The following is a 15,854-nucleotide window of genomic DNA, read 5'->3' as shown; positions in this document are numbered from 1 at the left end:
TTTCATCATACCATAAGGTGCTTAAATCACTGCTTAGGTATTACAGGTATTGCCTTGCAGATGGGCAAATTACTCCTTCCCCACAGTCCCCTCTTTGCAGTCGTCTTTGTTTTCCTGCCACAGCTGAAATCGCAGATCAGTAGTAACAATTTTTTATTTACAATCAATACCTTTCAGATACTGAACTGTAACAGTTTCCGAACTATTTCAATAGAAGTTTTCCCTCTCTCCCCTTTGGGAAGCTGCTGATTTCTTTCAGAAGAAGTATTACGAAGATGTTTTTTATGCCTGTGGAGTGACCTAATCTCTTTTGAGCAGTCTGAAAAAAAATTCACATGAAGGCTGCACGTGTGCAATAACTGTATCACTACTCATCATAAAGGTTGAGGCAGTGTACAGCGTTCGCTACTGATGGGAGAGATGGAACCATGTTGGCCTATTGTACCAACAATCTGTGAGATTGAATGCAGTAGTGAATCAGAGTTATAACAAGTGACCAGAAAAAGCATCTTTGCAGCTGGTCTTTTGTGCCTACACTTTTTATTTTTTTTACAGAATCAGAGAGAAAGCAGCTCAAAACATGCTCAGAATTGCTTTCAGAAGGCCTATGAAAGAATCTCAATTCAGACACACATTGGATTTCCTTGCTGTCCCAAATATTAGTTCACATTCAGTGCTGCACAGTGTTTGGAGCTGGTTCTACCTCCTTCAAAAAACAATAAGCAATAACCCTCCAGCATGACCCCAGTGGATTTAACAACTCATGGAGATCTTCATGGCAGCTCAACTTTCCAACACAGACATCAAGAGATGCAGTAATAGAAAACCTGCAACACAAAATGCCATGTTCAAACCAATAAATAAACAAAACAGAGTCACCAGATGCCAATTCAGAGGAGGAATTCCCATAGAAAGAGAAACAATGGGAAGCAAACCAGAAAAAGGTTGGCACGAGAACTCAATTAATAACCTTTGTAAAGCCCTCTGTGCACACAAAGACTGTACTTTTTGGTTCAGTCTGAAAAGGATTTCTTTACAGATTTCAACAGTGCAGGTGCAGATAAGTATACAGAAGGCCAGGCACAAGGACAGGTACTTGTGGAGTGACCAGAGATTGGTTCAGCCTCTGGTTATTAAGTCAGCATGAGTTTCATGCTTACACCATGTATGGGAATCCCATCACATGGAGCTGAAGTCAGAAGCTGGGGTCTCTCAAAAGTGGAAGACAGACTGCTCAGTACCTCTTATAATACCTCCTTTGCCCTTTCCCTTTTAGTACTTCTCATCCTCATTTACAAAAGTCATCCATAAGGGATGGGAGGGCACATCCTGGCTCCCTCATATTAATCACCAGATAAGCATAAGCAACACATCACTTTCTGAAAGGTGGAAGGAAGATGTGTGGTTCAAACCACCGCTTCTGTTCCTGGTTTGCCCACATGCATGGAGAATTTATGTTCTACAGCATAAGTCCAGGAGCCTGGTGACTCTTTGTCACAGAATTTGACAGAGATGGTCCTTAAAACTCTGAACACCATACTAGCTGGGAAACATCTGGTGTAGCAATGCAGCATAAGGAATCTAACTGTCCCCTCTCTTCATCCATCCAATCTACCTAGCTAGATTCTCTTATCTTCCTATGGTGTATGCTCTTGTCTCTTGAAAGTATGCCAAGCATCACAGAACCAGTGTTGTGTCTAGCACACAATTATACTTAAGCAAAAAAAAGAACAGAAATAGCTGTAGACTTAATAATTTTACATGCAAAACAGCATATAGAGCTTGAATTTTCTTTAAACACACAAGTAGCCACACAAGAGTTCACCAAGCCCAGTGTAAAGGGGCCAGGCATTTGCCATTGAATGAACAGTCAGCAGTGATTGAATCAATAACTTAGTCAAGCACCCTGGGGCTAAGTGGACTGTCGGCAAAATGTATGCTGCAAGTGCACCTTGATATTGGAATTAGCATTTACTGAAAGGAAAAAGGAAAAGATAAATAGAAAATATCCCATGAAAGAATGATTAACATAAGAAATTGCATTATGAATTTCGAGCAACATTTTTTTACATTTAGAATGTATGCATTACATAAATATATATGAATACATTTTAATTCAGAGAGTAAAAGAGTTACAAATCAAAAGAGGACATCCAAGAAGCTTAAAACAAGTTTAATTTTGGAATTCTATTTCATGTAAAACTAACTACCTTATTCCAAGGATAAAGTAGAATCCCTGAGAAGACATTGTTAGCTTGCATAATGCTCCACCATAGGATTGTCACTTCCAAGGAGACATTTGGGTGTTACCCAGTTTGTTGGCAGTTAATGGTATAAACTGTCAAGATTTGTGATCACATTCTAGTTCTGACAAAGCTTCAACTTCATCTTCCACAAGTTACATATCTCTTAAAATAAACCCTCAGGATCTGGTTATGTTGCAAGAAAGACCAGAGGGCTTCATAAAATGCTGCTCTGACACAAATTTTTGAAAAGTAATGTTCTTCCATGGCTTGTTTGATACATGCTATGAAGCAGAACACCACATTTACTGCAACTTCTTACAGCTCTGCCTATACACAGTGATGCAGATATGCCTTTGTTTTTTCATTCCAAAATCAGAACACTAGAGAGCTGATGCTGTTGAGGGAGATTTTAATTATTTATTTTTAGCCTGGGAAAAAAATAATATTAAAAAAAAAAAAATCAACCCAACAGCTTAATTCATCTTGTCCTATCCAGTAAGAAGGCAGCAGTAGCCTAACAGAAAAATATTTTTTCCCCTAAGCGGATGGGAATTATAACTTAAGAGAAAAATCCCTAAAAAGCTGAAACATGAGAGCTGAAAGTCTTTCATTCACAAATACTGCAGCCAAACTTCATAGGAGCTATAGCCATCTTTAAGAATTTGCATATGACACCTGAATCCAGTCTACCCTTGCTGGACTACATATCCCACAGACCTTCACAAGCCTGCATTGTTCCTGGGGTGGAGATGAGTAAGAGCACTTAGCTTGAAATTTACCCTGCAGCCTAATGCATTACAAATGCTTTTCTAGTAGTAGATGATGGCTTGACGCAGTTATCATCTTTGCTGAACTATTTTCATATGCCAAAGAACTAACAGGAGAAGTTCTGAGCAAAATATTTTGGGCCAGGACAAACTCCAGCCAAGCCACTGGTTTTCCTTTACACGTTATAAGATCAGATGAGGTATGATACAAACTTTAAAGGAGGAGTTTCATAATCCTTAAGCGTTCTACATAATCTCAGCAGTGGAATTTACTATAGACAAAAAGCCTCTATATGAGACAAATGTCAAAGTGAGAAAAGAGCTAAGAAAAGATAATAGTTTGCTTTTAATAGCATGCTGGCTCTTCATCACAAGGCAAATGTCTAGCTAGAGATTCAGTTGTAATACAACAATAGTTTGCAAAAATGAATGTAACAGCATTGTTAATGCTGAGCTACTGTTACATTCTTAAGCATGCATGGCTTACTTTTAACAGAATGCTTCAGTTCACATTTATTATACAGAAAACTGCAATACATTGAAATACTATTAAAAAAATGTTCAAATATCTTGAGAAACATTCAGTATGTCAGTAACTCACAGGATTTTCAAAACTCACTTTCAACAGAACACAGACTCTTCCAGTAAGGCAAGAATGCCCTCCCCCCTCCTCACCTACCTTTTAAAAATAGTTTGTCCGTATGAGAGTTGAAGTAAAAGGAAGAATTTCATAACCATTCCTAAGAATATATGAAAAACATCTAAAGCAATCTCATTTAATCTGCACGTGCATCCAGAGAACATATATTTCACTGGGTAGGAAAGATGAAGATACCGTCAATCAATGTTTAACAGCCTACTGTTTACTCAAGGCAGACAGAGGGAGCTGTTGCTATTCAAACTAGGGATGATGGCCTCAGACAGACACATGATGATATGTAATAAAAGTAGTTTGAAAAATGACTGGCACTGGAAACCTCATTTACTAAGGTCAAAGAGAAAATACATCTGTAATTCCCCTCCTCCCTTCCCCCCCCCCCACCCCCCCCCCCATTTGGTTGTATAGCTTTCATTATCTCTTGTAAAAAAAAAAAAAAAAAAGCACCAACATTAATGCAAAAGTGTTACGTAACATAACAAGATAGCTTTTCAAGGCCACATCAATTACAGCCCTTTATCAAAGCCAAGCAGATTTGAAAGTGTTTATCCCCAGATGTGCCATACACCAGCAAAAGCCTGCACTCAGCAAGTACCAATAGAGCGGGCTGCCCACTGATAGGACTGAAAGGGGCAGCTCCAGTCCTGGCTTGAAGCACCACAGACCTGGCTCCAGCTTGACTGTGTCAGGCTGGCCACATGTCCTTGGCCAAGTCATGTCTGTCTGAAGCCTGGATAGCTGACATCTTCCAGTAGCAATTATTTAGATCAAGTCAGTGTAGATCTTGAGCCCACTACACCCTTCCAGTAGGGTAGATAAAAGACTAGTGTTCCCAAGCAAGAGATTTTTATCTTGAACATCAACTATTAATGAATATTTAATGTGTCCATTAACTTGGCTAAATCTTCTGAGGTTATTCTAACACTCTTCGCAGCACCCTGTGACAGTGAGGTCCACAGGCTAATTAAGAATAACAAAGGACAAAGTTGAAAACTCTCCACCCAATAACTTCACTTGCTGCCTTACTTTCTTTCTTGTGGGAAGCTTACTCTCCACTCCACATCACTCATGAGGAAGGCAAAACTCAAGTAGATGAACAAAGCCAGAGTACAGCTAAAAGCTATGGCACTGACCACTAGCATCACTACTATCCCTCCTTGGACAAGAGTCCACCAGACATCCAAGGAGAGAGCCAAAGCCTCAGAGACACAGCCAGCGGACACCAATTAAAGTTACTAAACCACACAGCTGCTCAAAGTGTTTAGCCATGAGTAGACTAGGCGTATAATTGACCGTTTTTGTTGCATTTCTTTGCTTTTGCTTTCTATGAGCTTCATATAATCCATTAACAGATTCCCCTATGCAGCGCAGCACTGCCCTTGGCCCCCAAAACTGATGGGACTAGCAACAATTAACTTAAAATGGATATAAGAAAACCTTTCATTAGCAGAGTCTAAAGCAATAGCCTGAAACCCTCTTAAAGGAGGGATCTGAACCACGAACAGGAAATTTTAGGAATGCAGAAAACACACTGAGTTATTAGCCTGCTATATTACTTTTATTGTCAAGAGCACTGTGTTGTATGGAGTTCATTATTCACTGGGAGGAAAAAAAAAAAAACAAACAAAAAAAACCAACAATTGATGGCATTTTAACTAGAGCTGAATGAAATAACCAATAAAACAACAAAGCACAGAGAACAAGCTAGATTTTCTGATCCACTGCCAGCACCATGCCCTTGCTAGGCTGTACTCAGCTTTGCTGCTAGTAACAGTACAATAGGAGGGCAGAACTTGTCCATCATATCTAGCAGACACCCTTTCGAAGATTATTAGAGATACCATTTATTCCTTTTTTCCATGTCTCAGCTTTTAAAGAGACATATCCTTGCTATTAAACAGGGACCGTTATTGAATGCTCCTGTGGGATTTAGTGACTGATATCTACTCAGTATCAGAGCATAGGCTTCCCACAGGGTACTTCATGCTAGAGTCCTACAGGTGGGATTTCCCCAAGTACTCAGTATAGATTAAGCCCCAATTTGCAGCTTGCAGCAGCCTCCTACCTAGGAGAGTTCAGAAATGCAACATACTAACTGCTACCTCCCACCTTTACCATTTTTTTCCCCTCTCTAGTGTCACAGTTCCATCAATGCCAGTAAAGTTGTTAAATCCCATCTCATGTAAGTATCAGAGAGACATGCATCATTATTCTTCTGAGCAAAGCCTGAAGGTATCCACTCCACAGGGGGAATGTGATTTCAGACTACAGTCCAAAATTGTACTTTCTATCTTGTTTAATACTTTGATTTATATCCTCATTAGCATGGGAGAATAGCTCCTATTAAAACCATTAAAGATAATTTTAGCAATAATATCAAAGGATGAGTAGGTGTAATGATAGCACTAATGATAAAAATTAATAACCATTCATTATTTTTAATCGTATGTACAGTTGAAATGAATATTCAAGAAAATAAACACAACATTTTAATATGAGCCAAAAACTAAAGGGAAGTAAAACCACTATGAATTATACTCCAAATTATCAGTTGTCCACTGACAAAATGTATTATGCTACACTTTTACAGTCATGAAAGTATTCTTCAGGAGACCACACATCTGGGCCCCACCAAGCAAATGTCAGTTCACCTCTCACACCTGCATCCTGTGAGCCTCACTTTGACACACTGGGCATTTGGCATTTTAATTCCAGGTATGTGAGGGAACACTGGATGAGGACATTACTGTTAATGTAGAAAAGCACCAATTATAACATTTATTTCCTTAGTATCTACATCTGTTCCCTTATCACCGCACTGGCCGTGTCCTTTTAGATTCATTAGCTCTTGAGCACTGCACCATTTCTCATAGGGACAGCACTATGGCAAATGATTCTATGGACTTCAGCAACTACATATTGTGGCTTCAAGATTGGCTGTCAACACAAGCAACTAAGAGAAACCCCTGCATGACTTCGCAGTGTGTGAAACTCACTTCCAGAAAACAACAAGCTACAGTACTTCCCAACCCATTTCAACAATTTGAAAACACAACTTATGTTAAACACTGCCTCCAAAGTACATACTTGATGATATTTGCACACCTTCAAGTCTTCAAGGGGAGAAAGATTTCATCTTTTCTTGGAAGGATGACTGTCATTCAGGTTTTCTTTAAGGGCAAAGGGGCAAGGGGTAAAACCAAACAAGAAATAGAACTCCTAACTGATCGAGTTATTTTCAACAATAGAACTGCAATTTTGTCTTTCATTACAGGTCACCTTAAAGGTTTTGCAAAAGCCTTTGCTAGACATTAAATCCCCCAGTGAAAGGTACAAAAGTCATTTGAAATTTGAAGTGATTTTATCTTAAGAATCAAATGTAAGAGCTTCTGACAGCAGCAAAGCTGTGTTCATGTCATCTGAAACACGTCCTATCTTAATTGTGAAATAGCTGATACTGCTTTTGGTCTGCAGACAGGTTATGTATTTAAAGTTTTACTTCTCTGAAGTTTCAATAACTGCCCTATGACCTCAATAAAGAGGGCTTTTTCAAAAAGGATGCATGAACATTATTCCTAGACAAGGTTCTTGGACAGTTAGAAAAATAGTGCCAACAAAAGGCTACCTAAAATGATCACTGCATGTTCATAGAACTCCATCTCCAGCTGATAAATTGAAGTCCCACACACTAATTGTCACCTTGGTGACTGGTTATGACATGCAAACATTTCCACGCTTGACCAAGGCTGCCACAAGTACCCCCTGCTCCTGCAATAGGAATTGTGGAAATAGTTCCCAAAATCACAAGTCACCTAGGACATTAAAAAGAACAACTTAGAACTAATTTCCATCAACCTGTCAGCCTGTATTACTTTACCGGGTTCAGAGAAACAGTTGCCCACATCTCCCTCCAGATTTTTTTTTTAAAGCCATACAGAGCATTTTGCTGCCACAGAGAGCATGCACCAGCAACCAGGCTGCTCCATGTCAGTATTAGTTTTTGGTCAGAAAAAAAGAACCAAAAAAAACAAATAACAAACAAACAAACCCAAAACAATTGAAGTGCCAAAGGAAAACAGTAATAAGAAAAGCCTCCTACCTTTTGGAGTAGTTCACATTTGCATTCCACCAGAAGGATGACCATTCAGCCGCACACACCTGTGGATCTGGCACACAGCAGGTTTTTCAGGGTAGCAATCATGAGATCTGTGCCCTGAGGAAAGAAGTCCTTATAAACAATTTGGAGGGGAAAAAAAATAAAAACATAAAAATATCAGAAGCAGGAATGACGACGTAAGTTCTATTCCATCTCCTCAGAAACAAAGGCACTGTTGGTTGAGCAGTTGCATCACTAAGCACGTAACTCTTTTCCAATGCATACATAGCGGATTTGTACTTTGTGCCCTTGTCAATTCCTCTCCCTGTCTGCCCAAACTGTGAACCATGTTAGTTCATGTGGGGGATGGCAGCATCTTGCTGTGCAGGGATGCCTGTTGCCTGCAACAACACTCTTCTCAGTGTGATCCCCAGAAGACAACTCAAAGCAAAAGATAAGGTATTGGGGTCACAGCTGAAATACCACTGCTCCATACACAGGTGATACACTAAGTTATCTTCAGGAACTAACATATTATTGTCACTAAGCGTTTAATAATTGTTATGGAGACAGAGAGATGAACTGCATTTAACCACAATCTCCACTTCCCCCAGGCCTTAGTCCCTCAGACGTTTTGGGATGCTGGAAGATTCAAGAGCACTGCACATCTGCAACCAGACAATGGCCTTCTGCCATTTTGACTTAAAACTCCAGGCCAGCTGCAATTAAATTAAAAGCAAACAAAACCAAAACAAACTCAAGAACAAGCACCCCCCAAATATCAAACTCACAGACAAGCACTACTGAGCTGAAAAGAAAAGGCTCAGCCAAAGACCATACATACAAAAAGCAAGTAGAAAGTGATGAAACTGAGATACTCAGGAAAATATACCAAGCACACAATGATCAACCTACACAGTGTAGGAGAGGAAACAAATATCTCTCAGGGTGTAAATGGAGGTCACAGTGGTGAGTACTGGGTGTGTGAACTGGGAGCACAGGTCTGCAGCTGCTGAAACTCCACAGCTCCCAGAACAGCTCTCAGGAAAGGAGGGAACTCTCCAGCCCACGTTGTATGGATGAGGAAATACTTAATTACAGTTGCTTTTATTCTGTTGTTGTTTCCTTCCTCGGAAAAATTTCAGTTCCCAGATAGGAAGGCATTATATTGCTGCTGTCACTGGCTAGCCTCATGCCATTTCAAGCACCCTCAGATAAAGAGCAGCTTTCGTCTCTGTTGACTGACCTCTGACTGGAAACAGTGGCTGGAGGGAGAGGTAGTGAGTAAATCTCATGTGGTGACTGTGAGGCTTTAGTGGCCTTCAGCACTGAGGAGGTGAATGCCTGAGCAGCACCCCGAGAGCTGTTTTGTTTCAGTAGTGCCAAACTCATATTTGTTCAGCTGTGTCTGACCAGGAGATTTGTTTTTACCTCTAGCTTCTGTTTGCTTTGGTTTCTTCTGCTTTATTAGCATTTCTTGGATGTTAGTTTTGACTCCTCTTGCCATTTTTCTGATCATGAGGGTCTCCAAGTGCTTTCCGTGCAATGACTTCCAGAGAGCAGGAGGGTGACCGCTGCCTCTGCACATGTCCTCACACAGGCCATGACTGAGCTCCTCCAGCAATGGCCAGGCCTTCCTGAGTGGTGCCCTAGGAGAAGTAAATCACTGTATCACAATGGTTGCTATTCTGGGACAGGTCCATGTGGAAATGGGTGTGGATGCAGACTGGACACTTCCAGGCACCCGCAGCCAGAGACTTGCTCAGAGCATGGTAATTCCTGCTCTTAACATCTGAGCCAAGTTTTATTTTTTCAATATTTCTTAACTAATTAGTTCAATTTATAATTTTATTTAATCAATAAACCACTTATTATTTATACTATTTAAAATATATTAATTCTCAAGTTGTGACAGTGACTGATTCACAACCTTTCAAAGCCCAGACTGACATAATGAGCAGAAGTTTCAATTAGCTTTTGCTGGAGCTGCAAACTCCCTGTAGCATCCAAGGTGGGTGTGGGGCTCGCTAGAAGCAGTGCAGCAGCTGCCAGCATCCTCTGCAGAAGGCAGCCTGGCTTTATCCTCAGGGATTAACCAAACTCCCCATGGCTCTCTCTAGAGCAGACATCACCTCCTTTCTTTAAGGAGAATCAGAAATGATGCAGCCTACCACCTGCACGCATGAATCCTGCTCAGATCCCCATGGAGGGCCACAGGGAGCATGCTAACAGCCCCAGTGCCCTGCTTGATAAACCCTGAACCTAGGACCAAAATGGCTCTTTCATCCCTGAAGAGAAAGACACTTTTCAAAATGGAAATTACATTATCAATTTCACACTGTATTTATATAATATTTGCTGTATTTATTAACTAATTACTAGTTGATTATTAATCAGTCAACATTTGGAAACTAACAATTCATTACTAAATATTTGTAAATTGATTACTTGACACACACTCAATTTTAAGCTATGATACTTACGTTCAAGTGATGACGGGGACTGATTTACAACTGTGTTAAGAGCCCCCTGGAGCTGCAGCAAGCTGTTGCTGCACTCCCAGTCCCATGCAGGTGGCGGAGCTGGCAGTGCAGCCCTGCAGCCCTTACCCTCAACATTGGGCAGGATATGGCTTTGGGTAAGAAAGCCAAAAAGCTTTGTACCTAGGCGCTGCTCAGGTGTGGCTATGGTTATCTGAGGATTTTGCTCCTGCCAGAGGTGGTGCCACAAACTGATGCTGCCACACAACTGGTTCAATCCAAAGCCATTGCGAAAGAAAAAAAACAACCCTAATACAATAACCCAACCGAAAAAAGCCTAAAAATTTCACAGAATCATAAAGTGGCTTAGGTTGGAAGGAACCTTAAAGCCCATCCAGTTCCTCTCCCTGGCATGGGCTGGTTGCTACCAAGGACCTCATCCAACCCAGCCTTCACCATCTCCGGGGATGGGGCACCCTCAGCTTCTTTAGGCAAATCAGGAGGAATGAGTGGTGTGTTCACTATTTATATATATTTTATATGTATACACTTCTCAGTATGACTTCCTAGTATCCTTAAAAATAGTAAAATGGTGAATTAGTAAAGCAGAATGGAGAGGCAGTAACCTTGTGAACTAAAGGTTATCCGTTATTCTTTAGTAACAGTAACTTGCAGTTTCAAGTTTCAAAAACAAAAATGTTCATTTAAACTAAGACTAAGGCACTGTAGAATATTTGGGCACCTGTCAACATAATGCAGAAACTTTACAGAGCTGTGAGCTGTAATGAATGTTATCCAAATTGCTACTGTTAAAGACAGGAGGAAGTTCTACAGCTACAGCTGGATAACTGAGAGATGGGGAAGCTCAATATGAGTAGAATACATCAAAGCTGCTGTGAAAACAGAGATTAGTAATGCCAGCCTGCTGCAAAGGCTAATCACAAAAACAAGGACCAGAAAACAGCTGAGAAAGCACTGTTAAAAAGCAGGAAAAGCCTGCCAGTTCAAGAAACAAATAGTATCCCCCATTGAAGAAACCTACTAGAAAGCAGAATAAGAGGACTGTCCCAATTATGAAGTAATTGACGATACTGGAAAAAAATTCATACTTAAGGAATAGATGGCCTTAAGAAGTGATTCTGTCTCTAGCAATTGCCAGGAAAATGCTACAGAATCAAGTACCTTAGTGGGCTTGGTAGGGCTCCCTGGTTTGTTGTACAGGGTGATCTTTCTAAACGAGAAGAGCTTAAAAACACAGCTGAAGCTGGTGCTGGGATTGCTCCTTTCAGTCATCTTCTTTCAAGCAAGTATGCTTAAGTATAGGAAAAATCTCAAGGGATGGAATAATGAATAGTAAAATGTTAATTCTTCCAGAGGGGAAGTAATATTGAGGAAAGATGTCATAGATTAGTAGAGGATAATCACAGTAACTGAGGCTTAACTGTTACATTCCACATTTCCTGAAGTTGACACCATGGTGCATTACTGTAAATTTTATGTTGAAATCTTCCCTGTAAAGAAAAAATATGGTAAAATCTATGACTAAATGTAACAGCTACAACTTTAAGCTACAAACTTTACCTCTTACTTGTAGGCAAGAGATGGAACCAAGAAAGAACATACTAACAATCTCGTGAACAGCCCCTTGAAAAGAATAGGCAATAAATTGGATAAAAAGAAAAGAATCTGACTAGGCTGTTAGCATCAGGCTCCCATGGAGGAACAAGTTCTAGTCAAGATGATCACTAACAGGAGTTTTATGTTAATTTTTAAATCTTTCATAAATATCACAGAATAGTAAGAAATTCATTCTACCCCACAGACAGTGATAGCTACTTGCTGCCTAACTTTGACTTGATCGCTTTCTGTTACAAATGTTTATGAGAAGAAAAAGATGCAATACTTAGCTCATTTCCTATAATTTTGTTAACGACCACAAGAAAATAAAGAACCCAAGTGGCACAAATTCAAAGTGCCTCTTCAGTCCAAGCAAGAGAAATCCTGTTTCTCCTATTGCTAAATGTGATCAGAATGACCTGATTATGAATATATTTATGTACAAAGTATATATATAAGTATATATAGATATAATTACATATATTTGCAAATGATATTGCAGTTGTAAGAAACAAGTGATTCAATTAAGTCCAAATGTTTCCCACATGCAATCTGGCGAAGTATAATTTGTTATCATTAAGCTATCTCTACAACTTCAGAAATGAGAACTATACTTTCACGTCTCGCAGAAAACCATTACAGAAATTAATGGTCCTTGAAGAGGTAAAAAGTAGGTTAAAAAACAACAGCAAACAAAACACAGTGCTTGGTAGACACCAGCATTTCCTTCATTAGAGATGTCAAAACACTGAATATGTACTATGTAGATACACGCCAATTTGGAAAGCCATGGAAAGGTTTGTTATTAACTGATTAAGCAAGTAATTGTAAAAATAGGCATTTACTGTATTACTTTCTGGAAGGTTAGTTACTTTACTACTGAAATCCTTTGAAGTAAATCTGTAAAAAATAAAGTGTGTTGCCTTAGCATTAAGTCCACACTTCAAAATTGTCACTCACATCGTACCTGCAGTACAACAAAATCCAGTAGATTCATAGAATCACAAAGTTGGAACGGACTTTAAAGATCACCCAGTTCCAATCCCACTGCCATAGGTTGGTTGCCACCCAGCAGATCAGGCTGCCCAGGGCCCCATCCAACCTAGTCTTGGGCACTCCTTTGTATAAGGCATCCAAATCTTCTCTGGGCAGCCTGTACCAGCACCTCATTACCCTCTGAGTAAATAATTGTTTCCTTATATCTAATCTAAACCTATCCTCTTCTACTTGAAATCCACTCCCTCTTTTCCTATTACTGTCCGCCCTTTACCAGTTTAAAAAGTCATTCTCTCTCCTGCTTATTAACTCTTCTCATTATCTTCTTCCAATTCTTGGCTGATACAGAGTTATCCCTTTATACTAAGGAGCAAATAGAGCTTAGAAAATACACTAGTAGTTAACAGTCATTTATGTAGCCAGTAAGTACTTCTCAGTAATGCACCTGCAGAAAGCTTAACAATTAGTTCTGCAACTTCCATGCTGATGAGCATGCTCCCTCCAATCAGCACTAGTAGCATTGCAGGTGAGAGACTGACAAAGAGTTTGAGCAGACCCTGTTGAAACCAAGATGTTTTTCAGATGTCTCAGGACTCGGTTTTCAGTTGAAAAAGATGTTTAACAGCACGTATTCAGTTCTGTTTTGTGCATATGTTCCCTGATTTATAGGAAATCTGAAATCAGAATGCTGTAGATGGAGAAATCCGACTGTAGACTGAAAATGCTTTTAGGCCAAAACTGTTCTCCTGCAGCACAAGTTTTCTGCATTTGAGGTACTGAGTCCCAAATAGTTCTAGAATTCAAATGTGGAGAAACAATGAACCTGATAAAAAAAATCCCATGTAAATCGTACCAAGCTTCTACCTAACACGGCTTCACTTACAGAGTTTGCAGGTAGCACTTGATGATGAAATGAAGCAGAAAGCGTGGGTCTGAAGAAGCTTTCTTATATGATGTAAATAAACTAGAAGAAAGTGGAAACAAACAATAAGAAACGAAACAAAAAGTCTTTATTCACATAATACACGTTTTGATTATAGTAAAGGCACTAAGAATGAAAATTTCTATAGCCAGCTTGCTTAGGGGCTTCCTCCAGCTTTTTGCACAGCAGGATCAGGATGTATGTACAAATTGCAGCCTTCAAATTATCAAGAACAGGCAAATCTCTAAAGCTTTTTCAAACAGAAATGTTTCTCAAGTTCATTTGAAAAAAAGAAGCATAAAGAGTATTTCAAAACAGTCTGTTATTAGAATAATTGAATTCCATTTTGTACAGCAGCCCATTGAGCGCTAGTGTGCCAGGATCTTATCTTAGAGAAAAAAACATCCATGGAAGCTCAAAGGGAGCATCACCTCCCTAGGAAGACTAAGGGCCTGGAGAACTGGACATAGGTACAAACTTTTTTCTCAAGTACTTTGCTTTAGTGACCTGGTATACAATTAAAAGGTGTACAGGGGTTAAGCTAAGTAGGATTATCACAGTGGAAAGATAATAAATGAAAAAATGCTCCTGATATTCTAGGCTTACAATAAATTCCATGAGGACCAATCTCCAGAAAAAGATCTTTCCTCAGTGGCAGTCAGCACTTAAATGGGGTCTAGGAGAGGTGGAGTCGGCTCCATCCTTCTGGTAGCACAGGTGAATTGCCTTCACCTGTCCTCCGGCAGCTGACTTATTGCTTGCCTCAGGTGGTTGATCAGAGGTTCAGGCTGTGATCAACAGTTCCCATACACTGGGAAAACTAAAAGGTGTCTTCAGGGAGAAGTTTATGGGAGAGAGCCCCAGAAAACATTCTCCAACTGGACTTCTCAGTTCTCCTCTCACTTGGGTTATGGTCAACCATATGTTCCCTTCCTTAAAGCACTTTTAAAATCAATATCTCAACTCTGAATTGAAAGTCATCCATTCTGTCAAATCATGTCTATCACCTTGTCTTTATATGAGCTTTTTGTGGGCCAGACCAATCCTAGCAAGATTTGTTTACTTATTTTTGCTATCTTAGAATAATACTTCCAAACTCAAGGAGTTACTCATAGCCTAAGTTTGAATGTTTATACAAACCATACAAATCATTATGTGTCCCTTTTCATTGCAGGGGAGTTGGACCACCTTTAAGGGTATCTTCCAACTTCAACAATTGTATGATTCTATTAGGCTTAGGTATTTCTCCTGAATGTACCTGTGACTATCCTGCCATAATAAGATAAAGTTACTGATGTTATTCTTCAAAGCATAGAAAACCCAAACATCTTTTCCTGCCTGCTTTGTATTTCACTGAGTTGTCAATCTACTAAATGCAGTCTGTGTGTGTGAGGGCTCCACTTCCAGGTGTGGAGCCCTCAGTACAAGAAAGACATTGAGATTTTGGAAAGGGTCCAGAGGAGGGCGACTAAGATGATCAGGGGGCTGGAGCACCTCCCCTATGAGGACAGGCTGAGGGAGTTGGGCTTGTTCAGCCTGGAGAAGAGAAGGCTGCGGGGTGACCTCATTGCAGCCTATCAATACCTGAAGGGAACCTACACCCAGGAGGGGAGTAAACTCTTCAAAAGGGCTGACAACAGCAGGACTAGGGGAAATGGTTTTAAGTTGAAGGAGGGAAGATTTAGGTTAGATGTTAGGGGGAAGTTCTTTACTAGGAGAGTGGTTAGGCCCTGGAACGGGCTGCCCAGGGAGGTTGTGGATGCCCCGTCCTTGGACGTGTTTAAGGCCAGGTTGGACGGGGTCCTGGGCAACCTGATCTGAATATGTATGTTGGTGGCCCTGCTAGGCAGGGGGGTTGGAACTACATGATCCTTGGGGTCCCTTCCAACCCGGGTGATTCTGTGATTCTGTGATTCTGTGTGTGTGCAAAAACAATAGATATCTTATGTTGTCAGCTGGTATGTGATTAATTCTTTTTTGTCACTGAAATGGGCTATGGTGGCTCAATCCACAGTCATTACCTCAGTGGCTCTGCAAAATTGTGCCCCACCAAAATACCATAATAAGCAGCA

General features: G+C 40.2%; 1 long non-coding RNA gene across 1 annotated transcript; it reads right to left on the bottom strand.

Annotated features, from left to right (window-relative positions):
• Positions 1-548: 548 nt before the first annotated feature.
• LOC125692590 (uncharacterized) lies at positions 549-14,457 on the bottom strand. Its single transcript, XR_007376768.1, has 5 exons — positions 14,389-14,457; positions 13,744-13,824; positions 9,199-9,416; positions 7,771-7,884; positions 549-827 (listed from the first exon to the last, which is right to left on the bottom strand). It is a non-coding gene; the product is annotated as an uncharacterized LOC125692590 (long non-coding RNA).
• Between the last annotated feature and the right edge of the window lie 1,397 nt (positions 14,458-15,854).

Source organism: Lagopus muta, chromosome 4, assembly GCF_023343835.1.
Source record: "Lagopus muta isolate bLagMut1 chromosome 4, bLagMut1 primary, whole genome shotgun sequence".
Classification (NCBI taxonomy): Eukaryota; Metazoa; Chordata; class Aves; order Galliformes; family Phasianidae; genus Lagopus; species Lagopus muta.
Note: the sequence above shows the minus strand (reverse complement) of the source record. Positions and strands in the feature narration are given on the sequence as shown.